The sequence below is a fragment of the Choloepus didactylus genome, chromosome 2, assembly GCF_015220235.1.
Source record: "Choloepus didactylus isolate mChoDid1 chromosome 2, mChoDid1.pri, whole genome shotgun sequence".
NCBI lineage: Eukaryota > Metazoa > Chordata > Mammalia > Pilosa > Megalonychidae > Choloepus > Choloepus didactylus.
The window spans coordinates 204753909-204781562 of record NC_051308.1 but is presented as its reverse complement, the minus strand read 5'-3'; the positions used below and the strand labels follow the sequence as shown (position 1 = coordinate 204781562).

Here is a 27654-nt window from a genome sequence, read left to right as displayed (position 1 = left end):
GCTTCAGAGAGGCTTAGTAATCTAAAGTTTGTATGCCTTTCATCTGAGGAGTTTAGAGGGCATCCCTATTTGAAAAAGAAGTGTCTTTAGCATTACTTAATTTTTATACTATCAATAACTTATTAGGATTACCTATTGAAATTTCTTCATGGTGGGGAAGGGACTGGAGTTTTCTGTTATTGAATTATTCATTTAATAAGTGATACGTTCATATTATGGTCCATGTACTGTTCTAGGTAAACCTGATATAAAATGTACATAGGTCTTCAAGTTGTCAGCCTACAATATGAGAAAGAAATAAAACAACCATTATAATGTGTTAAGTTCTAAAAGAGAGTTCTGTGTGAAATGCTATGTTAGATCATAATTATCTTCCAGATAGAAAATTTTAGGATTTCGTTTATTTTGAGACATATTGTGAAGGGACAGAAACTGCTTTGTTTTGGGCAGCTTAGACCTACTGATGTGCAAGACATATTGCCAGGGCTTGAGTCAAATGGCTTACCCCTGAAGGCTTCAATTATGAGATTGCTCTAGTTATCAATCTATTTTAAAAGGTATTTTAGAATTATCAGATAATATCTATATTTGAATTGGTGAACAAATCAACACAGTCTTTGGAATTAGAAAGAGTTGGGCATACTACAGTTTCTTCATCTCCAAAATGAGGATAAAATACTTATATTTTTCTTGGCTCTGATGCTTTATTGAGGTCAGTACTTTGAATAAGAATTGGGTAGTTGCCTCTTATCAATAGACCTGATTTTGACTGTCCATACCAAGGAAGCTTTACATATTTTAATTTAATTTTTAACTTTTATTTATTTCTAATTAACAGATTAAAGTGGACTGATCCTTTCATAGGCAGATTAATTTCCTGTGTTTTGGGACCTTTACAAAATTTAGGCTACTGCCCTTATCAATTGTAGCAACTACTTTTGTGTTCTTGCTGGTATTTTAATAAATCATAACCAGAGAGATTATAAAATATGCATTACTGAACTGATTGCTATGGAAGACACCACTGGCAAGTAAATTAGAGGTTGGACCTTGATATCGGGAGAAGGACAGGTTGAACTGAAACTTCATAGATACAGGACATTATATTAACTTTTAGTTTTCCATCTTAAGAATTAAGTGGAGGCTGTCATTTCCAGTCTGTGGCTTAAGGAGGCACTTCTGCTTCCAGTGTTGTTGGAGTAACTAGTATCAGATTAGCCCTCTCTCCATAAACAGTTACAAAACTGGACAAAATAAATGAGGCATCTGTTGTTAAGCAGTGGACAAAGGGCAGTGGACAACTTCAATCCTTAAAGAAGGAAAATTCATAACATAGTCACCCAGCTCTCTGTCTGGGGACAGTTTCCCAACCCTGTTCAGAGGGCTAAGGTCTGAGCAGACTAGGGTGGTTCCACTGAGCTGACGAGGAAGAGATCAGAGTTCAGGGAACTGAAGCAGTTGGAATCTGTGAGATGGTCCATCACAGAGGAGGGGATTGTCCAGAGCCTGTGTGGGCATTCCTGTGAGTCTGTAGCTGAAGGCTTGGCTGTATGTACGTGGGGTGAGATTACCTGAGGCTTAACCATATATATAATGGCTGCTATAGGATGAGATTAGAAACGACATACTAGAAGCCAAGCACTGTTGCAGGGAGGGCAGTGCCAGGGACATTGAGGTTTCAGCTCTCCTAGAGTGGAGAGATCTCATTAACAATTTGTTAACATCCCTGGCACCTAGTTGAGACACTAGAAAGGCCATGCCTTAGAAATAAAAATATTGCCTTAGGGTATGACCTACACTAGACTTGCCCTAGCAAAGCCTAAAACAAAGCCCCAGTGTATTAGTTAGGGTTCTTTAGGTAAACAGAACCAACAAGATATCTGTAAATATGAGATTTTATGAAAGTATGTCACGCAACTGTGGGGATTCAGTCCAGATTCCGTAGGGCAGGATGCACGAGTCCAAATTCCATAGGGCAGGCAGCGAACTGGCAACTCCGATGAAGGTGTTTGATGAACTCCTCAGGAGACGTGAAGTTTCTCTCTCTTTCTCCCTTAAAAGTCTTCAACTGATTGGATTAATCCAGCTGATTGAATTCTCTCATTGCAGAAGAAATGCCGTTCATTGATGTAATCAGTCACAGGTATAGTCAATTGACTGATGATTTAATAAACCAGCCTTCTGGTTTATTAACCAGCCACAAATGTCCTTGCAGTAACAGTTAGACCAATGCTTGCTTGACCAGACACCTGGACACCATCACCTGGCCAAGTTGACACATGAACCTAACCATTACACCCACCAAGTTAGAGGGGTCAGAAAACACCATGGGCTTTCCTCAAATCCCTATTAATAAAGAATAAAACCAAGGCTATACAAGTTCTAGATTATCAACCAGTAATTGAACAGCTTGCTAAAATAAGAATCAATACTCTTCAGAAATTAATAACAGAATCCATGGTCTCTACAGTATATTATCCACAGTGTCCAGTACTCAATATAAGTACTAGACATACAAAACAAAAACAAAAACAGAAACATGTGATCCATATTTAAGAAAAAATAAGTCTATAGATAAGATGGCCCAGATATCTGACGTAACAGAGTAGCTATAATGAATATGTTCAAAGATAGATATAAAAGAGATATAGTGAATAATATGTATGTAGTCTCAGCAGAGAAATGAAAACTATAGAAAAGCACCAAATGCAAATTGTAGAATTTAACAAAATATTAATCAAAATGAAAAATTCACTTAACTGCAAATTGGATATAGCAGAAGGAAGTCCATGAATGTTGACGGTAGTGCAGTAGAAAGGACAGACAGAAGTAGATTTTTATAGATAGAACTTATAGATAGAAATAGAAGATAATGCAACTGAAAGAAACAACATTGAGGAAAAAGGAACAGAGCCTCAGAGACCTGTGGAACAATATCACATGTTCTAACATGCATGAGAATGGGACAGAAAAAATATTTGAACAAATAATAGCTGAAATTTTGCTAAATTTGATGAACAACATTGACTTAGAGATCCAAGGAGATTAGCAAACTTAAAGCAGGATAAATATTGAAAAAAATGTAGGTACAGTGTAGTCAACTTCTGAAAACAAAAACAAAAAGAAAATGTTGAAAGCAGACAGAGAAACGGAAACATTATACACAGGGGTAAGAATTACCACTGACTTCTCATCATGAACAATAGAGATCAGAAGGCAAGGAAAGATCTTTAAGTATCATAGATATTTACCCAAGAGAAATGAAAACCTATGCTTATAAAAACACTTGTGAACGAATGTTCATGGGAGCATTATTAATAATAGCCAGGAACTGGAAACAACCCAAATGGCCATCAGTAGGTGAATGGATAAACAAAATGTGGTTTAATCATACAGTAGGGTGTTATTTAGCAATGAAAGGGGAACACACTACTGCATGCAGCAACATGGATGAATCCGACAAATATTATGCTGAGTGAAAGAAACCAGATACAAAAGAATACATATTATAGGATTCCATTTATATGAAATTCTAGAACAGGCCAAACTAATCTATAGTTAAAGAAATCAGATGTCTGCCTGAGGTAGGGATGATGAGAGCTTGAGAGAAATTTCTTGGGTGAAAAAATGTTTAGATCTTGACTGGGTTGTAGTTACATAGATGCATTCATTTGTCAAGAGTCAAGAGACATACAGTTAAATGTGTGAATTTTATTCTTGTATAAATTATTTTTATCAACCTCATTAAGGTTGATTGAAGAACAAATAGAGGACTTATCCTACTAGATATCAAAACATATTGTAAAGTTACAGTAATTAAAGCTGTGATATTAACACAGGGAGAAATTAATATCTCTATTATCAGGAATGCCTGTAGAAGTTTAGTATATGATAAATCTTTCCGATCTTAGGGATAAGAGTGGACTACTTTATTTAGTTTTGAGACAATTACCTACTTAGTTAGGAGCATTTAAATTAGGTTCCTTTCGTATACCTTACTCAAAAATAAATGCTGGATGGATTAAAATTTAATTGTAAAAATCAAAATTAAAATTCTGGAAGACAATATAGAATATAATATTGGGGTTGAGAGATATTCTTAGTATGACACTAAAACCAGAAACTATAAAATAAAAGAATGAAAAATATTATTATCTTTTCTATAAAACTTCTGTATGGAGAAAGACATTTTGAGCAAAGTTAAAAGACAAATAACAAACCAGGAAAAATATTTTCAGCTTATATAACAGACATAGAGATGATATTCCTAATATATAAAAGAGTTCTTATAAATTGTTTGGGAAAAAATGAACACTTCCATAGAAAAACAGGTAAAATACATGAACAGATAATTCATGGAAGGAAAATTACAAATGGCTAGTGAGTATATTTAAAAATATTTATTTTCACTAATTTTTAAAGAAATGCAAAGTGTAAAATAATTACATCATTTTTACCTTCTACTGGCAAAGATTGTCGAATAATAATGCCCTCTTCACATATAAGTAAGCTAATATTCCCAGTATTCTTATACACTATAAGTGGATTTCTCTCGGGCAATATAACAATATGTATTCAAAATTTTAAATGTGCACTCTTTTGATCTAGCAGTTTTACTTCCAAAGAAATAAACAATAAGCATGCAAATATATATACATGTGTGCAGATTGCATCATTGTTCATTAGAAAAATTTGGAAACAACCGTGACTAATAGAGGATTGATTAAATAAATTACAGTATGTCCATGCAGCAAATACTGTACAGCCATTGAAATGGTTAAAGTAGATCTTTATGTAGTGACTAGGAAAGTATAAAAGGATGATCTTTTCCACTTACACATACGCAGCACAACATACACACAGGTCAGTCCAGGCTTCATTTGTAGGAAACACGGAATCAAACAGCAGTCAACATTATGGGCAGGTAGAATATGCCTGGCACCACGTCAGGTCTTTGGACTAGAAAGATGAATGTGATGATGCTGTCCTGTTCTTGTGGTACTTGTAATACTTATAATCTAGCAACCCTGTGAGGTAACATTAGCTAACAGTTTTTTAACACTTAATTGTGTGTTCAGAGCTTACACCATTCTAAAATATTCTACATATATCATCCCTTTTTTTTTTAGCTTTTTATTGTAGTAATGTATGTACAACTCAAAATTTGCCATTTTAACCACTTTCAAATGTACAATTCAGTGGTATTAATTCACAATATTGTGCAACCATTACTAACATCCATTACTCTAAATTTTTCATTACCTCAGACAGAAACTCTACACTCCTCAAGCAATAATTCCCACTTCTCCCCTCCCCCAGTCCCTAGTAACTTTTAATCTACTGTCTTCCTCTATGAATTTGCATATTCTAATTGTTTCATGTAAGTGAAATCATACAGTATCTGTCCTTTTGTGTCTGGCTTCTTTCACTCAACATGATGTCTTTAAGGTTCATTCATGTTGTCCCATGTATCAAAACTTCATTCATTTTTACAGCTGAATAATATTCTATTGTATGTATATATCACATTTTGTTGTCCATTCATCTGTTGATGGACACTTGGGTTTGTATCATCTTAGTTAATCCCTACTAGGTATATTCGGTTGTATTTCCACATTTTGCAGGTGAAACCATTGAAGCTCAGCAAGTTAACCTTGTTTGAGATCCCACAGATGGAGTGGTAGGATCTTGGCTTCTGTTGTCCCATTTTACAGGTGAGAAAACAGAAGTTTAGAGAGTTTTAGGTGAGTTGGTGACTATTGGAGATAACTAAAGGTTTCCTGACTTTTAATAGCAATACTTGATATCTGAATGCTCTGATTCCCTCCCTCCCCTACCTGCTTTATACAATAAGTTCCTTTTCCTGGGATCATCTTCTGCAGTTACTCCCTCACAAACTTTTTTGAATATGGCATCCTTAAGGCAAAAGACCCCTTTGTTCACTTTTTCCATGCATTCTCACTTTTCATTGGAAAAAGAACTGGGTGATATGGGTGCAGTATCTCTCTACAAGCAAATTTTGGAGTATTATAAATCTGCTTTAAAAGATTATTCATATTTGAACAGTAACTCACATATACCTTGGGTCTTGTTATGGAAAACTATGCTAAAAATCTTATCAATGAAAATAGACATCAGTACTCGTTGTAGTTAATAACAGCTCGCAACAAACTGAGCTAATGGCTAAGCTAACTGAAATTGATAATTTAGAATAACAGTATTTGCATGCCATGTGCAATTCAAGACAACAATGATGGTATACTGATAATAGAGTGTATATCAGAAAATTACAAAAATTCTTTCTACTTGTGGGCATGAGTGGTAGTAGCTGTGCAGTAGAGCCAAATATTGCGTGGCGTCATATTTCTTAATGGAAAACTAGTTTAGCTTTGCATTAAACTCCAGTAAAAATGTTAATTTTGATTTTCCCTTTACCAAATTTTTGTAACTTGGTAATTTACTTTGTGGGTTTCTAGTAACTAGGCCTTAGTTGTAAATAAAAATATAAGTTTATGGACTTGTGTTACAGTTCTTACTTTGCGTTACAAAGAAACAATTTGCATTTTGATATCATTGTGTAGACAGACTATCAGAAGAACCCATTAGTTTAGCCATGGACCATACCTTGTTCTAAGAGTGTATGTGAGTGGGAGGAATGCAAATAGCCCTCTATTCCCTCTCTTCTGGTATCTACTTTTGCCATCCTTGCTGATCTCATGTTCTAAACTTCATGTTACAGCCAATCTCTTCTAGACTGCTGATCTTTAATCAGTACCTTCCCTGTGTGGCCTGAAGAAAGCTCTTCTTCTCAGGAGCTACTCTTTCTGAAAGGGACTTCTCAGCTGGACCTTGGTAACCCAGTTCTTTCTTTTTATATGACAGTCTTGCGGAATTCACAGGGGCCCTGAGTTAGGAGGGCTCAGCCAGGTTGGAGGCTGCTTAGGCACAGCTCACTGCACCTGGAAGCACCGTGCCCCTCACACCCAGACCCTGCTCCTGGTTTCATCCACTCTCAGGTACCTTCCAGCCACCTTTAGGGACCACAGCTCATCAAGGGGCTCTGGACCCAGATATACCCAAATTAAGGGCTAGCTTTGTTTTTCTTTATAAAGAAGAGGGGATCTTGCCTTCCCATATATGAAAACATTCTCAAATCAATATTATTAAAAATAGTGTTAATGCTAGAATAGAAAAGTTGACCAATGAAGAAAATAGAGGGCTCAGAGACAAAACCCATGAGTATATAGGAATTTAATAGAGCATAAAGGTGGCACCACAAATCAAATGGGAAAGGACATACTGGCTCACTATATGGAGTTGAGTAAAACTGGATCCATACTTTATACCATGTACAATGTAAACTTTAAATGAACTAAAGATTTAAATGAGAATGGTAAAATTAGAAATAGAATTAAAATAGGAGAAAATTAATAGGAGAAAATAAAAGTATGTCTTTGTTTTAGGTGTGGGGAAGGACTAAACAAAACTTTCAAAGCAGAAGCCGTAAGGAAAAAATGGATGGATTTGCTGAAATCAAAATTAAAGATTTTTTTCCTGTTAAGGATATCGTAGTCAAAGTTATATACAGATAATAAACTGTGAAAATAAATGTTCAACATTTTAACATCTACAAGAATATCAATAAGGGTTGATATCTAGTATATACAAGGAACTTACACGAATTACAGAGAAAAAAGCAGCAACCCAGTAGAAAAAATGTGCAAAGAATTGGAACAGACAATTTACAGACTAAGAAACCCAATAGGCTAAGGATATGGGCTATAGGAAATATTCAAATTAAAACAGGATATCACTTTTTACCTCTTAGACTGACAAAAAATTAGAAAGCTGAATAATGTCAACTGTTGGCAGGACTGTGAGAATATAGTAACCTGTGTGCATTGCTTGTGGGAAAGAGGAATAGAACAGCCATTCTGGAGAGCAGTCTAGCAATGCTTGGTCAATTTAAGAATGTGTATATCTTATAGCTCAGCAAATCTCCTTTATATATGTCCCACAGAAATTATCAGACAGATAATATGGATTTTTAGTGGATTTATCCATTATTTGTGGATATAAGGAGTTGGAACCTAAATATTTTTACATCCTGAGGGAGTGATGAATAGACAAAAAGTAGGGAATTTAATATCATGAAATTATATGTAGCTGTTAGAAGTAATAGACCATATTTACACAAGACAACATGGATGGAATTTGAAAAATGTAGTTTGAGTCAAAAAAAAGAAAAGAAACAGAATAATACAATGTCATTTATATAAATAAAAAATACACAAATGTAAAGATTTCTTAGCTAGGATACAAAAAGCATGAAGCACAGAATAAAAATTGATATTTTCAACTTCACCAAAATTTAAAAGTTTGTTCTTCAAAAGACACTACAGAGAAAACGAAAAAGCAAGCCACAGAATAGGAAAAAGATTTGTATCTAGAATATATAAAGTTCTTACAACTTAATAAATAAGGTAAACAACTCAACCAAAAATAGGCAAAAGGTTTGAAGAGACACTTTATAAAAGAAGATACAGGAATGGCCTATAAGCACATGAAAAGCTTCTCAACACTGTTAGTCATCAGGGAAATGCAGATTAAAACTACAATGAGATTAACACTACATATCCATTAGAATGGCTAAAGTTTTTAAAAAAACAGCTGATGGAAACAAAGTGTTGGCAAGGATATGAAGCAACCGGAACTCTCATACATTGCTGTCATGAATGTAAAATGGTTGTGCCCACTTTAAAAACCAGTTAGGCAGCTTCTTAAAAAGATAAACATACATCTGCCAAATGACAGTCATTCTATTCATAAGTATTCACCCAAAGGAGGTGAAAGCAAATGTCCACATAAAGACTTGTTCGTGAGAGCTCAGTGCAGCTTTATTTTACAATAGCCCCAAACTGCAAACAACCCAGATGCCTATCAATAGGTAAATGGATAAACAAATGTGAAATATTCACACAATGAATTATTGTTCAGCAGTAAAAATGTAATAAACTTGATACATGAAACAACATGGGTGAATATCAAATTCACACAAACCAGACACCAAAGAGTACATATTGTATAGTTCCATTATGTAAAATAATCATCAGTGACTAAAAGCAGATCAGTAGTTACTTGGGGTGAAGAGTGAAAGAGATAAGAGTGCAAAAGGGTATGAGGAATTTTGGGTTGATGGAAATGTTCTGAACATTGATTGTGGTGGTGATTTCACAGATGCATACAACTGTTAAAACATTTCAAATTGTACACTTTAAATTGATGCAATTTATTTTATGTAAAGTGTTCCTCAGTAAAGTTGATAAAAATTATATGCATATATAACAATACAAATAATACAATATATGTATTAAAATGCAATACATATATTTAATTTTGTATGGGTTCCATCCAGACCTGATGCATCCTGGTTTTTTTTTTTTAATTCTTATTTTAGTAACATATTCAACTTAAAATTTCCCTTTTAACCACATTCAGATATGTACTTCAGTAGTGTTAATTACATTCACAATGTTGTGCTACCATCACCGTCATCCATTACCAAAACTTTTGTATTACCCCAAACAGAAACTCTGTACCAGTTAAGCATTCTGGTTTCGGATTCTGTGTTTGTTTATTCTAATTGTTTCATACCAGTGAGATCATACAATATTTGTCCTTTTGTGTCTGGCTTATTTCTTTCAACATGATGTCTTTAAGGTTCAGCCATGTTGTTGCATGTATCTGATCTTTGTTCCTTTGCACAGCTGCACAATATTATATGTATATACCACATTTTGCTTAACCATTCAGCTGTTGATGGACACTTGGGTTGTTTCTGTCTTTTGGCAATCGTGAATAATGCTGCTGTGAACATCAGTGTGCAAATGTCTGTTCGAGCCCCTGCTTTCAATTCTTTTCAGTATATACCGTACCTAGAGGTGTGATTGCCAGGTCATATGGTAATCCAATACTTAACTTTCTGACGAACTACCAGACTGTTTTCAGAGTGCTGTACCATTTTACATTCCCACCAACAATGTACGAGTGTATCTATTTCTCCACACTAACTTTTCATTTTTTAAATAGTAGCCATTTAGTGGGTATGAAATGGTATCTCATTGTGGTTTTTATTTGCATTTCCCTAATGGTTAATCATGTTGAGCATCTTTTCATGTGCTTATTGGTCATTTGTGTATCCTCTTTGGAGAAATGTTTATTCAAGTCTTTTGCCCAGTTTTTTGATTGGGTCTTTTTGTTGTTGTTGTTGTAGGATTTCTTTATAAATTCTGGGTATTAAACCCTTATCAGATATGTAGTTTCCAAGTATTTTCTCCCGTTCTGTAGATTGTCTCTTTACTTTCATAATGAAGTCCTTTGACGCACAAAAGTTTTAATTTTTTGAGGTCCCGTTTATCTGTTTTTTCTTTTGTTGCTAGTGCCTTTGGTGTAAAATCTAATATGCATCTTGTTTTTGTGCCTATCAAAAGAGATACTAATTTATGCCTACCAGCTGCCTTTCACTTCTCATCATTGTGTACATTTGATTTCAGGGCCTTGCTGCAGCACAACTTTAGAACCCTGAATGAAAGTCATGATTTCTAAAACTATCGACTTTGGATGTATAAAAAATGAGTAAAACTAAAAATAATATAACTATTAACCCCAACCTGGAGATCCCATTCAGCATCCTCCAGCAAGTCAGACTAGAAATGGTCTTTTAGAGCGGAAATATGTAGCTGTATATTCATGTATAACATGTAACAAGTATAAAATGAGCAAAAATGAATATACATTAAACACAATAAATTGTTTGCCTTTTTGGGAGGAGGGAAATGAGGAATGGGTAGAATAAAAATTATGACTTGATTTATCTTATTTTCCATAGGGTTCTTTGTAACTCCCTCAATATGGTTGGATATTTGTTTCTGTATCCCTATATATTTCATGGTAGTTGGGAGGATAGTCTATCTGAGCGCACAGAGGAAGTCCTTCTAGGGAGTAAAATGGCCAACGTGCACAGAAAACTACTAAACACTGCTGAGAGAAATGAAAGAATATTGAACTAAATAGAGATACACTGTGTTCATGGGTCAGAAGACACAATATTGTTAAGATGCCAAGTCTCCCCAATTTGTCTTGAGATTCAGTGTATTCTCAAAAAGGTATTTTTTTGTTTGTTAGAAATTGACAACCTGATTTGAAAAATTATACGGAAATGCAAAGGACCTGGAATAGTCCAAACAACTTTGAAAAAAGAACAAAATTGGAGGATTTACACTACCTGATTTTAAGACTTATAAACCTGCAGTATTCAAGATATTGTGGACTATGCCAGATAGATATGTAAGGATACATGTATAAATCAGTGGAACAGAAAAGAGAATTCAGATATAGATCCATACATACATGGCCAATGGATATTTGACAAAGGTGCCAAGGCAATTCAATGGAGAAATGATAATTGCTTCAATAATAGTTACAGAAACATAAACCTCAACTCTTATCTCTCACCATTACAAAATTAATTCAGAATGGATCATATACCTAAATGGAAGAACTAAAACTATAAAACTCATAGAACAAAATATAGGAGAGAAGCTTAGTGACCTTGAGTTTGGACAAAGATTTCTTGAATAGGGCACAAAAGCATCGAAAATATTAATATTTTAGACTTCACCAAAACTAAAAACTTTTGCTCTTTAAAACAGCTGTTACAAAAATTTAAAGGCAGGTTAAAGACTGGGAAGAAAACATATGCAAAACACGTAATCAACACAGGACTTGTATCTAGAATATAAAAAGAACTCTTACAAGTCAGTAATAAGAAGATAAACAGCCCAGTTAAAATGAGCAAAGATATGAGTAGACACCTCACCAAAATAAATATACTGATGTCATGTAGGTACATGAAAAGATGCTCTCATAGTCATTAGGAAATTGCAAATCAAAACCATAGTATGATGTTGCTTTACACCCTTTAGAATAGCTAAAATTAAAAAAAAAAAAAAAAAAAAAAACACACACACACACACAACAGACCAAAACAGGTGTTGGCAAGGATGTGGAGCAACTGTAACACTCACACACTACTGGTGGAAATGTAAAATCATACATCTACGTAGGAAACTAGTTTAGCAGTTTCTTAAAAAGTTAAACATTCACCTAACAAGCCTCCAGCCAATCTAATCTGAGAGAAATGAAAGCATACCTCCAAATAAAGACTGGTACATGGATATTCCCAGCAGTTTTGTTTGTAATAGTTAAAAATTGGAAACAACTCAAATACCCATCAACAGGTAAAAGGATAAACAAATTGTGGTCTATCCATACAATAGAATGCTACTTAGCAATAAAAAGAAATGAACTATTGATACATGCAGTAACATGGATGAATTTCAGAATCATGCCGAATGAAAGAAGCCAGACACAAAAATGTATGATTCCATTTATATAAAAATTCTAGAAAATGCAAATTTATTTATAATGACATAAAGCAGATTTGTGGTAGCCTATGAATAGGGTGGAGTGTGGGGGAAAAGGAGTGGATTTAAAGGGGCATAAGGAAAGTTGACACTGATGGACACGTTCATTATCTTAAATATGGTGATAGTTTCACAGACGTTTCACATATGTCAAAATTTATCAAATTTTACACCTCTGTGGACAGTTGATTGTCAACTGATCTTCAGTAATGCTGTTTAAAAAAGAGAAAAATGGCCAGTTACCTTCAAAAGATCAACAGATAGTTGATCCCTCAAGAACAACAATAAAAAGTAGTGGACTGTTTTATTCTATTTAAGGAACTGTCAATGTAGAATCTGTATATGCAGTTGAACTATCTTTCAAGAAAGACAATTTTAGACAAATGCTGAAGAAAGTTCACTACCAATAGATACTCACTAAAGAAACTTACAAAATGTAAACCTCAGAAGAAAGATGCAGGAAGGAATGATAAGCAAAGAAAATGGTCAACCTGTGGGTAAATCTAAATAAACATTGGCTATATAAAAGAAAAACAGTATTGTCCAATATTTGACATTATAAAAACAAAGGGATGGAACTATATACTACAAGTCGTCAATAGCATATAAACTGGGAGAGAATATTAAAGAGTTAAAATATTTTCCTTGTATTTTTTGGTAGGAGAGTTAAATATATTCATAAACTTAAACTTTATTAAGTTAAATATGCAGGTAAAATGTCTAGGCTAACCACTACAAGAATAGGAAGAGTGCATAAAGGCATAAAGTGCATAACCTAAAAACTAGTAGAAGGAAAAATGTAATGAGGAAAAAAAGAAGAGTGGAAAGCCAATAAAAGAAAATAAAATATGTTGATGGAAGAGGTTACCACTTAATATCTGAAATTGAAAGCTGAATTTATTGGTAGTTTAAGCAAGGAAGTGCTGTACTTGTAAGGCATTGTCTTTCTGAGCCAAGCAGAGAGCTGTCTTTGTAGCAGTGGTTCTCAGGGTTTGGTCAAAATGATTTTCATGGACAACAAAAACAGCAACACATGAAAAAATAGGCAAAATGAACTTCATTAAAATTAAAAACTTTGTACCTCAAAGGACATTATCAGAGGAAAAAAAGACCACTTACAGAATGAGAGAAAATAGTTGCAAATCATATATCCGATAAGGGCATAATATCCAGAATATAAAAATTACAGTTCAACAACAAAAAGACAAATCCAATCGAAAAATGGGCAAAGATTGTGTGACAACAGTCTGGATGGAAAGGATTGTTTTTCTCCATTAGGAGATTAAACAAAGGTGGATTATCTTTTTTTGTTGTTTTTTTAGAGGCGGGTAAAGTTTGTGAATGGAAACAAACTCCTTTAAAAATGTTTTATTTTTATCAAGTTGAGATGAATTTTTTTCATGTCATTGAGAGTCACTTCCCCAAAACTGCTAAAGCAGGGAGGCTAAAAGAAGTAATTTTTTAAGCCAACAATAAAACTATAATAAAACTTGTTTCTCTCTCCTTTCCTTTTAAATATTTGTGGAGTTTATGACTAAATAGTCTGTGCAGGTTCATAGACCAAAGATACTATACTTTAAAATAATTAAAAAGAACCAAAAGTAAGTAGAAATGACATTGACTCATGAAGGCCTGGGATCTACTGGGCCATCCATATAGAAAATAAAAACCCAAATAAACCAAGCCCTGCTTTGCTCACTGTTGCAAAGAGAAGATGAGGGCAGCTTAAGTGTTTTAAGAACCCTTCACACATTCTTTAAAGAGGCAAGGATACTGTTGATTGTGTGTTTATTTTTTTCCCTTCTCCAGGTTTAAGAGATTGTGTTTTCAATAGTGAGGAAGTTGACCATTTTACCATCTGCCTTCCTGGCTTCTTGTGCAATAATATGGTGTTTTGAGTATGCAAACAACTTAGAGCTGGCAGCCCAATAGCTAAATGCAAATTTGCCAGCTTGGAGATAGAAGGGAAATAAACAAAACAAATTACTCTTTCCCACTTTTTTCCTTTTTTTTTTTTTTTTTTATTTGATACTGGTTACAGTGCCATAAACCTTGTTACATATGTATTTTAGAATGTAAAAAAAAAAAAAAAGACAATTCATTTAAAAATATTTTTCACCAAAAAAAATAAATAAATAAAGCCATGGGCAAAGGACTTAAGTAGACATTTCTCCAAAGAAGATAAATAAATGGCCAATAAGCACTTGAAAAGAAACTCAGCATCAGTAGACATCAGGGAAATGAAAATCAAAACCACAATGAGATATCACTTCATACCCATTAAGATGGCTGTTATTTAAAAAATAAAAAATAACAAGTGTTGATGAAGATGTGGAGAAATTAGAACCCTCATACATTGTTCACAGGAATATAAAATGGTGTAGCTGCTGTGGGAAACAGACAGTTCCTCAGAATGTTGAACATAGAATTATATATGACCCTGCAATACCACTTCTAGGTATATACAAGAGAAATGAAAACATATGTCCATGCAAAAACTTGTACACAAAAGTTCTTAGCAGCATTATTCATAATAGCCCAAAAGTGGAAACAACCCAAATGTTCATGAATGGATGAATAGATAAATAAAATATGATATATCAGTACGTTAGAATATTATTCAACAGTAAAAAAGAATGAGGTACTGATACATGGATGAACCTTGAAAAAATTATGCTAAGAAGTTAGTTACAGAGGACCAACACATTGTATGATTCCATTTGTATGAAATGTCCATAGTAGGGAAATCTATAGAGACAGAAAACAGATAGTGGTTTCCCAGGGCTGGATGGGAGGGTGGTTGAAGGGAAATGGGGACTAACTCCTAATGGGTATGAGGTTTCTTTATGGGGTGATAAAAATGTTTTAAAATTGGTTGCAATGATGTTTGCACAACTCTGTGAATATACTAAAAACCAGTGGATTGTACACTTTAAACATGTTAATAATATGGCATGTAAATTATATCTTAGTAAAGCAGTTATATAAAAAATTATAAAGCACAACAAAATGATATGGTAGAAACTAATCCAGATATATCAGTCAGTAATTACAATATATGTAAATGAGCTAAACTCTCCATTTAAAAGACAAAGATTGTAAGACTGGATAAATATTAAAAACAAAATTTTATTTATAAAAGATACACCAAAAGTATTAGAGGCAGAGAGAAGTTGACAAGGAAAGGATGGAAATGGATATATTCAACAAATATTAATCAAAGGAATGTTGGGCTAACTATATAAATATCACATAAAATAGACTTTAAGGTTAAAAAAAATTAAGTTAAAAAATATGTAGTGGGTCACTGCATATTGATAAAAGCTTCAAATCACTAGGAAGATATAGCAGTTATACATGCTTCCAATAATGTGGATTAAAATATAAAAGGCAAAAATTGACAGAACTACAAGGAGAATAGACAAGTTTGCTGTCTTCTGGGGGATTTTAAAAACTCTCCTCCCATTGATAATTAGGCAGATATTTTTATTTAATGGATTATCTTGAATATTTCACCCAGAAATTTGAAAATACACTTTTTTTTTCATGTGCACCTATAACTTTTTGAAAATAATACCTGTAGTAGGCCATAAATCAAGTCTCAACAAATTTTTGGAAAGTTGGGTTCTCTGACTACCTTCTTTAATCAGATTGTAAGAAATTAGAAAACAATAACAAAAAATTAACTTTAGAAAGTTCACTTTTTTATAGTTTGAATAAACCATGGGTCAAAGAAGTCATAGTGGAAGTCATACAGTACTGAGAAGTGAATGATAAGGAAAATATCCCATGCTAAAACTAATGGGATGCAGCTAAATAGTATGTTTTGGTAAATGTTTAGTCTTAAATGCTTATATTAGAAAGAAAGTGTATTACTTAGGGCTGAGTTCATTCCCCACCCCACCCCACCCCAAATCACCACCAATACATTTACTTTGAGAAAAAAAGGGTAAAATCTTAAGAATTTTTAAAATGGGGTAAGACCAGAGCTATTGATTGGCAGAACTTCTGGATATTCATGACTACACAGATAACCAGGTCTTAACAGGCTTCACCTTTAAACAGATGGACATTAGATGAGGGGAACACAATCTGAGCAGGTACATGATTTCCCGTGCCAAAGAAGGTGCTGCCCTTGGATGAAAAAGTAGTGTTGAGAAAACAAAGGCAGACCCTAACAATAACCTTCTGGCACAGCCTAGGCATGGTGATGGCCTTCTAAAAGGGCATTGCACGCTATTTAAAAAATGGGAGTGATGCTGCCAGCTGAGCTGCAGGATGAGAGCTGGGGCTGACTCCAGGGTTATGAGTTGGGGTGGAATGTGACCCTATTAGCCTTTCCCCATCCAACCTCCAGAAGCATTTCTCCAGCAAGGCAAACATGGCAAGTCTGCAAAGTAAGGGGATTCTGCTCCAATTCCCCTATCATCCTGCCTCCACTGGGCACAGTCCCATCTGCATCCCTGATCCCACATCTGGACAGACACATGGCAAATATGGAAAATGAAGCCAGGCTGGGCTGAAACACATCTTTTCTTGCAGGTGCCCCCAAATGATCAGACCTCACACACATGGCCAGGCTGAGACAGCTGTTTTCTAGTGATTCAGGTTACTGGAGGGCAGAGCATGAACCTGATGACAGCCAGCATTAAAACAGGCTGGAGCTGTGGGAGAGGTGGCTCTGCACACTTAGGTACTTCCAGCAGTGGATCCAGGACTTGAACACGGGATTAAGGGGAGAGCACAGCCTGCAGCCCGTGGTTGTTCAGTGCTATGATCGCGACCAAGAGGAAGAGGTGGGTCAACTTGCTCACTGCAATTCCATTCACAAACCCGTGTAGCTCTGGATGGCCAGGGCCTGGCTGAAGCGTCATCCACCCGGTAGGCAATGATGAAAACCACAAGAAAACATTTCCCAGGAGGTGAGGGATTAAGCCAAAAAATCATCTCAGCAGCCCCTCTGCTTTGAAAGTCTTCCCAATGGAGTTCAGCACGCCCCTATATTTGGTTTCCGGTCCCAAAAACTGGACCATGCAGAGCCCTGAGGTCACTTGCAGGGGGTGGGCCAGGATGCGGGACACACTGCATCATCTCGTAGGAGGTCTCCTTCACTACTTTCTTCAGAGAATTCTTCATGTTATCCTTGGACAGTGACTTGATCTCTTCGGGAGGGAAAACCTTGGTGCTGCCCGGGTTATAATGTCCCCAGGTGTTGGACATCAGCCGGGAGCTCAGGCCTCGGAACAGTCCTATATTCCCACACACTTGCACAAGGTATTTGGCCTCAGTGAAAAGGCTCGGCAGACAGAGGACCTTCCTCCCCAGCACAATGATCTCAGTGGTGGGCGACATCAGCTCATGCCCACCTGGATGAGCAGCTTCACGCTGAGCAGCGGAAGGCCGAGTGCCGCCACGCCTACTCCCAGCCCCACAAAAGCGCCTCGGTGGCCAGGGGTTGTTCCGGGAGCGCAGGATCCCACTTGCGTCGTCCTTCCGGCGGGCCGAAGGCTGTTCGAAGGTGAGAGGTGCCCCGGCAGCAGATCACCAGCCCAGGTCGCCACTTCCGGGTCTGAAGCTTCCCTAGCGCGAGGCGGCCAGGGCACGCCCCACCACGTGATGGGCGGGCGCCTCTCCTCCTGGGCTAAGTTCACGTTAAAAGACCGGAAATCATAAAACAGCCGTGGTTTTAGGAAATACACAAGTAAATGCAGTGGTTGGCAGATAAGGATGATGCGATAGCTTCGTGGTCTTAAGAAAACTTTCTCTCTTGTTCCATCATGCTCAACACTTGACTTGCTGGTGTTTGTAGATGGCTGTTTGAGTTTCAGCTATCGAACCCGCATTCTAACCAACTTGAGGAAGGAATGGACAAAGAAAAGGCTCAGACTTTTTCCTTCAAGACTCTTTACAGAAGACACACCTGATGCTTCTACTTAAAGTCCATTGGCCAGAACTTAGTCATATGGCTACATGTGGATAAAAAGGGAGCTGTGAATTATCTTTGTTCCAGTGGCCATGGGCCAAGCTATAAAAGAAAAACAACAACAACAAAAAACAAGTGTAGTTAAAACTAAAGAGGGAGAAAATGGATATTGGGGATAACCAGCTGTCTTTGCTGCAAGAACAAAGTCAAAATTGATGAGCTGAGCATCCAACTGGAGAAGTTAGAAAAAATAACAATACAGTAATCCCAAAGAAAAGAGGTAATAAAGTTGAAGATACATTAATGAACTAGAAAACAGAGATATAAAAGAAATGATTGACAAAGGTGAAAATCCTTAGAAAAGATTAACAAAGTAGACAGACTTCTGTAAAGATTGACTTTAAAAAAAAGAAAACAAAATTTAGGAATGAAGAGGGAGGCATAAACATAGATACTGAATTGATTAAATAGATAAGAGGATTTTATGAGCCAATAATTTTGAAAATTTAGGCAAATGGATGCATTCTTAGAAATATAAAACTTACTAAATCTGAGTCTAGAAGAAAGAAAATAACACGTCCAGATGATTTTACAAGTAAGTTTTACCAGACCTTCGAGGAACAGTTGATTCCAATCTTATCTAAACTCTAGCAGATAATAATTTAAGTAGTATTTGGTAACTGTTTACCAACACATAAATGTACAGGCTATATTATAAATATGGTAGTTCTTCCTAAATCAATGTCTACATTAAATACGGTTCGAATGAAAATTCCATCCTTTTTGTCTTCATGGAACTTGATAAGCTGTTCTAAAATGTATACAGGAGCAGTGTCATGAATAGCCAAGACATTTTTTGAAGAAGAATCAGGCAGGAGATTTGATCTTCCAAAGTTCAAGATTTATTATAAAGCTATAATAATTAAGACAGTGTTGTTTTGATGCGGGGATAGACAAATAGACCAACATAATATGGAAATCTAATATATGAAGAGCTGGCCTTGCAGATCACTGAGGACTACTAGTTAATTGTATAAGATGAAAAATGAGTGTGGATTTCTGTCTCTTACCGTACACAAAAATTAATTCCAGATGTATTGAGTTAATGTGAAAGAGAAAACTTTTTTTTTAAATGTAGGAGACTTTCTTTGTGATTGCAGAATAGATGGTGTATTTGTTTACTAGGGCTGTCCTAACAAAATACCACCAACTCAGTGGCTTAGAATTTATTCTCTCACAGTTCTGGAGACTAGAAATCTAAAATCAAGGTATCAGAAGGGCCTTACTCTCTCCAATGGCCGTAGGGAAGAATCCTTCCCTGCCTCTTCCTCATTTCTGACCGTGGCTGACAATCCTTGTTGTTCTATGACTTACAGCCGCAAAACTCCAGTCTCTGCCTCTGTCTTCACATGGTGTGTCTGTCTGTGTCTTTTCTCCTCTTTTTGTAAGTATGCCAGTCATATTGGGTTAAGGACTCACTTGCCTCCAGTAGGACCTCATCATAACAACTAATTATATCTGCAATGGCCCTGTTTCCAAATAAGGTCACTTTCTGAGGTACTGGAGTTAGAGACTTCGACATATCTTTTCGGGGGACACAATTCAACCCATAACAGATGGGAAATGGTTTTTTGCACAAACAACAAAAGAAAGAAAAGCATGATCAATGTGAGCACATAAAGAAAGAGGTTAAGTTGAACTATAGTAAAATTAAGAATTTCTGTTAATGAAAAATACCATAAAGAGAATGAGAAGACAACTCACAGATAGGTGAAGCTGTTTATAGCACACGTAACTGAGTAAAGGTTAGTGTTCAGAATGTAGAACAGCTCCTCAAATCAATAAGGAAAAGATCAGTGACTCAGCAGAAATTATGGGCATTAATAGGCGTTCCACAGAAGAAGAAACATAAATGGCCAACAAATGTGAAAAATGCACAAATATATGAAAAAGAATCACAATTTTATACCCAACAGATTGACAGAAAAATAAAGCCTGATAATACTAGATATTGGTGAGAATGTAGAACAGTGGGAACTATCATACACTGCTGATGGAAATATAAATTGTTACAACAAATATAAACTGAAAATAATTGAATATTACCCAGTAAAGTTGAACACATGTATACCGTAGAGCCCAGCAATTCCATTGTTTGGTCAGAGAAACTTTTATACATGGTATCTCTGGAGATTTGAATAGTAATGTTCATAGAACTGTTACTTGTAATGGTAAAAATACAAAATTTGAGAGAGTAATTATCTCTGGTTATATAGAGATTGATTGGGAAGGGATACATAGGGTCTTCAGAGATATTGGTGAGCATTTATTTCTTCAGCTGGGCATCAGATTTTTGTTTTATTATTACCTAAACCAAGGGCTGGCAAACAATGACCCACATAAATAAAGTTTTATTGAAACATTGGTTTGCTTTCTGTCTGTAGCTGCTTTTATACTACAACACAGAGTTGAGTAGTTGTAATAGAGACTGTATGGCACACAAAGCCTAAAATATTTATCATCTGGTCCTTTACTGGAAAAGTTTGCCAACCCCTGATTTAAACTACTCATATATATGTTAAATATACTATTTTGTATATATTACATATTTCATAAATTAAAAACAATAAAGATTGCCTAGAAAGGAAAAAAGATGACAATATGGGAAACAGGAGGAAAAAGATAATAAAATTCAAGGAGTAGTCCAGGAGAGCTAATATCTGGGTAATAGGTGCTCCAGGAAGGAGAACAGAGAAGAAGAATGGGAAAAAAAATGATCAAAGAAGTAATTAAATATAATTTCCCAGAACTGGAGGACTTGAGTTTCCAGAATGAGGTAACTAATACAGTGGATGAAAATGGTCCAAACCAAAGAATATTATTGTAACATTTCAGAACCAATGAGATCTGTGAGCCCCTTTTCTCATTCAAGAGCCCAGGAATCAGAAGGGCTTTGGATTTGTAAAAACCAAATGAGAAAACAAACAAAAAAAATCTGGACCTTAGAAGATAATGAATCATTGCTTTCAAAAATCAGAGAGAAAATAATTTTGTACTTAGAATTCCATACTCAGCCCATTATAAAACAGCCTATTCTCAAACATGCAAGGTTAAAAGAATGTACCTGTCGTGCACTTTTAGGAAGTTTTTGGAAGGTGTGCCCCAACAAAACAAGGGAATAAATCAAGAAAGAGGAACACATGAGATACGGAAAACAGTGGCTCCAACACAGCAGAGAGGTAAAGGAGTTTCCAGAAAGATGGTGAGAGAAAATCCCAGGATGACAACGGTGCCCCAGCCTAGAGAGCAGCCAGTTCAAGTGGGTGGAGCACACTAGGAGGGCTGTCTCAAGGGAATGTGGAAATGGACAGATTGCTTTATGGGCTTGAACGTATTGAGAGGAAATTTACCTTTCTTTAGGAAAATTTGGGAATGAGTTAGAGATAGATGCATAGAAAACTAAGAAAACAAAACAAACAAGACTGTCATTAACTTCCCCATACATGGCTCACATTATTTTACATGGTTACATTTATATTTACCCTGAGTATTGATCTAACTGATGATTATGATATAATTTTATTGAGTGGATTGGAGAATGGAAGTAGTTTTGTATGATTGCATGTTTGGGTTAAATTCACATCTGTCGTGAAAAGTGAATTTAGAATATCTAAAACTGAAAAATCAAGAAATGTCAGCGTAGCCATGCTTAGAGACCTGTAGGTAAATATAAAAATAAAAGTTAAAGAGTTGGGTGCACCACACTAATGGAAGGTGTTAATAATAGGGTGGCTTAAGGGAGCCCTGTATTTTATGCATGATTTTTCTGGATATCCACAACCTCCCTAATTAAAAAATAATTTGCAAAAAAGTTTAAAAATAAAATAGAGTAGTATCAAAGAATGACTTGGGATTGTCTGAAAAGGAATTCTTGATGAAGTGACATTTGAGGAGTGTTTGCCATGCAAAAATCTAGATAAAGATCATTCCAGGAATGGGGAACAGCAAGCATGAAGGGCCTGATGCCTTTTTGAAACATATTAGAGGTACAAAAGTGATGTCCACGTGGCTGGGAATGTTTAGGGCAAGAATAAGAAATGAGGTTGATGAGCTTACCTCCCTCCACCCTTTCTTAGACTCACTCGATTCTTTGGCTCATCCAGTGATTCTTCTTTCATGTGCCTCCCTGCATGTTTATTCTCATCTTCTTGAATGTTCTTTCTCATCTTCTTTTGAAAACCAGCTCATTCTTAGAAGTCTGGCTGGAATGTCACCTCTTATGTGATGCTTTCCCAATCCTCTTTTCTCTATGCTCTTGTTGCTGTGTTTGTATCACTGTTAAAGTGCCATTGCCTCTCTGCTTTTATAGGCATTCTTTATCTTCCCCGTGTTATTCATTAGCTTGGCAGCTCCTTGAGGGCCAGCTACGCCTCTTCATTCGTCTTTGCATCCCTCTGCCATGCCTCATTCATTGGTTCATATGCAGTTGGCTGGCAGCATTTCTTTGTCAGATTGAATGAATTGTATTCATAATAGTGATCCTGAATTATCCCTTTCTTGAAACTAAAGAATAGAATGACCTGCCCTGCTGGACAGGGAGCCTTCTGTGTCTTAGCCTGGAGGGAAGGCTTGTAGAGCTGCTTCAGGTAAAATTAGGAAGGGAGCATTAGGTGATCTGCCAAACATTAGTGGGATGGCTGTGTGCTCAGCAGCTTCAAAAAGCCACATGAGAAATCTTGAGCTCGGCTTGTAAGGTAGGTCAGACTTTTCAAATAACTAACTGATTGTTTTTTCCTTATTGTGCAAAGGGGGAAGGATCTTCCAAAGTGAAAACAGTAATGATAATAATTGGTCAACCCACTGCTATTGCCACTTGGGATGATATAGGCTTCCCTTCAGGATTTTGAAGAGGCCATTATTATACTTTCTCCTTTGCTTTGCTCAAAAATTGATGGTGACCCAGACATCTTGAGGATCTTATCAGATCTATATTCCTGTTCCATACTTTGGTTACTTTTCTTGTCTTCTGCCTGACATTGGAAGCTTCACAGCTACTCATATCTCAGTCTTTGCTGCTTATTTGGAACACCTTATTGAGGGCAGAACGGCTGAGAGGTTAAAAAGTTGGGCCACCAGATTCACACATACTACTGAGTTTAAATTAGAGCTCTGTCACTATCTCTATGACCTTGGGCGAGTTACTTGATCCCTTTGAACTTTAGTTTTCTTATCTGTAAGATGAACATGATGATAATATCTGTATCATGGAATTTTTGTGAGGATTAGATAGATAATGTACATAATGTGCTTATTACAGTGCCTGGCACATAAGTACTCAGTACATTTTACTTCTTGCCATTATTGTCGCTTCATGGAACTTTTGGATTGTATCAGTTAGGAATTTTATTTCCTCCTCACATCAGAATCTGAAAATAACAGAGGCTGAAACCATTTATTTCTTTCTTACGTAAGAGATGTCTGTTCAAGATTGATACAGCAGATAAATGTGACATCAGAAACAGCTCCTTCCATCTTTCTGCACACCATTTTTGGTACAAAGGTTGCCTCATAGTCCAAGATTACAATAGGAGCCCCAGTTATCATTTTTACATTCCAAGCATGAGGAAGGGAGAAAGGCCTAAAAAGTCTTCCCCAGAATCCCTACCCTAAATCTTCTACTTACATCTCCCTGGCCACCTTTGCGTACAAGCCTAGCAAATGTAGTTTTTTAGCTCAGCATATTGCCCAGGGTTCTGTTAGGAAAGATGAGATAGTAGATTTTGGGTAGACAACTATCAGTCTTCACTGCAGTCTGCCCTCTTTGCTGCCCAACCATTCACGAACATCCTTTTTCTCAAACCTAAAAGACACTTCACTTCTTTCCCAAGAGGGATCCCCAAATTTCATCAAGTTGTTCCATCCAACTCTAGGTCTGGGGTCTCCGGATATTGCCCAGTCCCCTCTGTCTGCTTTGGCTGTGGATTCTCTTGGTTTGGCACCCTATAAATTAGAAGACAACTTACCTTCCCCCACAATCCCAATTTTCCATGGTGGAAAAGGAGCCAGGTTGTTACAATAAAAACTCCCACTTGGAAAGGGGAAGAATGGGAAACACCAGTCCTTGGCAATTACCAAATCCTGCGCAGCAGGAGTAGTATATGTCCTCTCAGTGGCTCAGCTGTCAGCCCCTCAGTTCTATTCTCTGAGAGAGACTCCCTTGTCCAATGTTCTCTAGGGCTCCTGACTCTGCCCTCTGGGTGGTCTTTCCTTATCCATTATCTGTCATGGCCACATTGGGGTGGGCAGTGGGAAGGCTGCCCTTCCTGGGAGCTCAACAGCTCACTTCCTATTGGTGGGAGTTTAGGAGCCTGGGAATTCTTTTAGGATTTAATAGTCACAGGCTATTGCAGGCTAGGCTTAGAATTTCTTTGGCTATGCAGTTTCCCCCAAACTTTTTAGCCATATATATATTACCAGAATAAAATTTTTTAAAAAACCATAGAACTGTACAACAAAACTATCAGCCCTAATATAAATTATGGACTATAGTTAATAGTATAATTACAATAATATTGTTTCATCAGTTGTAACAAAGACACCCCACTAATGCAGAGAGTTAATAACAAGAAAACTATGTATGTGAGGGGGCATTTATGGGAGCTCTGTACTTTCTGCATGATTTCTGTAAACCTATAACTTCTCTAATTAAAAAAAAAAAAAGGAAAAGACATTCACTAACCAACTGTAAAAAGATGTTTTTTGAGACAACTGTGGAAATATGAATGCGAACTGAGCATTTGGTGATATTAAGAAATTATTGCTAACTTTGTAAAGATGTGATAATGGTATTGTGGCCACGTAAAATAAAATATCTTTATGTTTTCTAATTATGACCAGAAGGAAGTATTTAGGAGTGAAAGAGCATGATGTTAGGGTCTTGTTTTAAAATAATGCAGCTAAAAAGAGAAGAAGGAGACAGAAACAGAGGAGGGGAGGGAAGGGAAGGATGGAAGGAAGGAAGAAGGAAGGAAGGTAGCCAGGAAGCCAGTCACAAAATGCTGTAATCGTTGAATATGTGGGATGTGGTTCATTATACAATTCTCTTTACCTTTGTGTAGTTAGAAAATTTTTATTGAAAAGGTTAAAAAAAATCACATAAACAAAAACTTTTCATAAGTAAGTAACCACAGCTGCCAAAGATCTTACTTAGGTTCCAATCTTTCATGTATTGGCCTGTGTGTTCTGTCGTTTCTTCTAGCCCTTGAATTAATGTGGCTACTTCAAGACATTTTGAAAGAGTAGGCTGGGGTGGGAGGCAGTACTGTTAATCTGATCTTTTCCCATGGGCTCACTCCAATTGTCTGGCAGAAATCTCAACTATAGGTTGGAAAAGATTTGGGGCTGCATTTTTTATTTCCTGTGAAGGATGCTGCTTGGCAGTCTCCCCATAAAACTGCTTCCATTTGGGGTACAAATACTACCATTGTATAGAAAGGGGGGAAAAATTTGTGCATGTGTTTGTTTATTTATACATAAGCAAACATATATATTACATACAGAGTTGCATACATATGCATAAAATATCTCTGGAAGCACAAAACCCAGAAACAAATAGCGTTGGTTGCCTTCTGGGAAAAAAACTGATAGCTGGGAAAACGGAGTGGATGAGCTTGTCTAAGGAGAAAATATAGGATGAAAGAGGACCAAGAACCAAATCCTGAGGAACTAACAAGTAAGGGGTAAGCAGGAGGAAGTAAACATGGAAAGAAGCCTCAGAAGAAGCAGCCAGAGATACAGGGGGGAAAGTCAGAGGAAGAAAAGTTGCAAAAAGGAACTTTGGGTCAAAGGGCACATGCCTTTGCACTGGGTCATATTACCTCCAGATATCCTTGCACACTTGCAAAATGATCTATGGACAAGATTACGCAACTGGAGTGTTGTTTTTTTTCCCCTTCATTTTTGTTTTTATTATAACATGTTTGCTTAATTTACAGCAAGCAGAAAATAAGCTGGGTCTTGATTTGATCCAAATATTGATGTTTTAAAGGTTGTACACAATATTTGTTTAAAAGAACATATAAAAACACCTTTTTAGAAGGTTCTATAAAAAGGAAAATACAAAGTTTAACCCCTCAAATTTCCTCTTTGCTAGAAAGGCAAACTACTGCTACAATTTTAATACTTTTTGTTGTTTAAATGATACATCCAGGAAAATCTAAAAAAATTAAACATGCATATAAGATGATTGCAAAGCAGAACATGAACATTAACTGCAAACAGTAAAGAAATGAAAGTTCGAAATACTATCAAATATACAAAGGTTCTAGAATCAATCCTTTAAACACATTCCATAAACAGTGTTTAAAAACCATGCTTTGTTCTTTACAGGCAGGCCTAGATTACTGAAACTAAAAATGAAAAAAGTAATCCTCTAAAAGGAATTGTTTTCCCACAATGTATCTTACTTATATCTGCAATTGAGCAATCTGAGCTTTTTAAAGACTCTAGTTTTTATTCTGAATGAGATTGGACATGTCATCAAGTTACTTTTATTGCCCCCAAAGCGATCTTTCAGAGAAATAATAGAAATGGTAGTTAAAGGTATCATTTCCTCATTTTTAGCCAGGCACTGCCAAGTACAATAATGTACGAATTACCAATTAGTACACTGATAATCAATCAAAAACTCAAGGGATGTGACTCTTGCTTAAAATTGACTAATCCTTTTCTCCAAATTATTTAAAACTTTACGGCACTGCAGAACCACCCAGAAATGGGAGTGTGGTCTTTCACTTTGCCTCATGTAAAATAAACTGAGGGTGAAGAGCAAGCCTCCCTCATAAAGAGGTAGGCAGATTTTGATGCAAATGCCCAAACCAACAGAGTGCTTGAAGCATCAAAATTCAGTTACTTTATGCACACACACAAACAAAACCTATTTGAAACAATTTCCTTGCTTCTAACAGCAGTAAGAAAGCTAAGCAATATCATGGTCAACACGGCTTCTTAAAATTTAGAATGACCACAAAACAGCATTCTTTCCCCCTAAAATTATTCCTGTCGTCAAAGACCTGCTCAAATTTAAGGTAATCTCTTCTTCTGTTTTTATATTTCAAATCTTCATAGAAACCAGAAAAAAACAGTGGAGGCCCCATTCTTCAGTCAAAAACTCAGTCTCCCTGAAGATACTTCTTAACCCAGTTGCATCATTCCCCAAGGCAGTGGGGTTAACAGAACCATTCCACA

At 36.2% G+C, this 27654-nt stretch overlaps 1 protein-coding gene and 1 pseudogene across 8 annotated transcripts in view; one reads left to right on the top strand and one right to left on the bottom strand.

Moving 5' to 3' along the window:
- Nucleotides 1–27654, top strand: part of ST3GAL3 (ST3 beta-galactoside alpha-2,3-sialyltransferase 3) — a 250394-nt gene that overhangs the window by 34948 nt on the left and 187792 nt on the right. The gene's annotated exons all lie outside the window — the stretch shown is intronic.
- LOC119528191 lies at nucleotides 17095–19990 on the bottom strand (annotated as a pseudogene).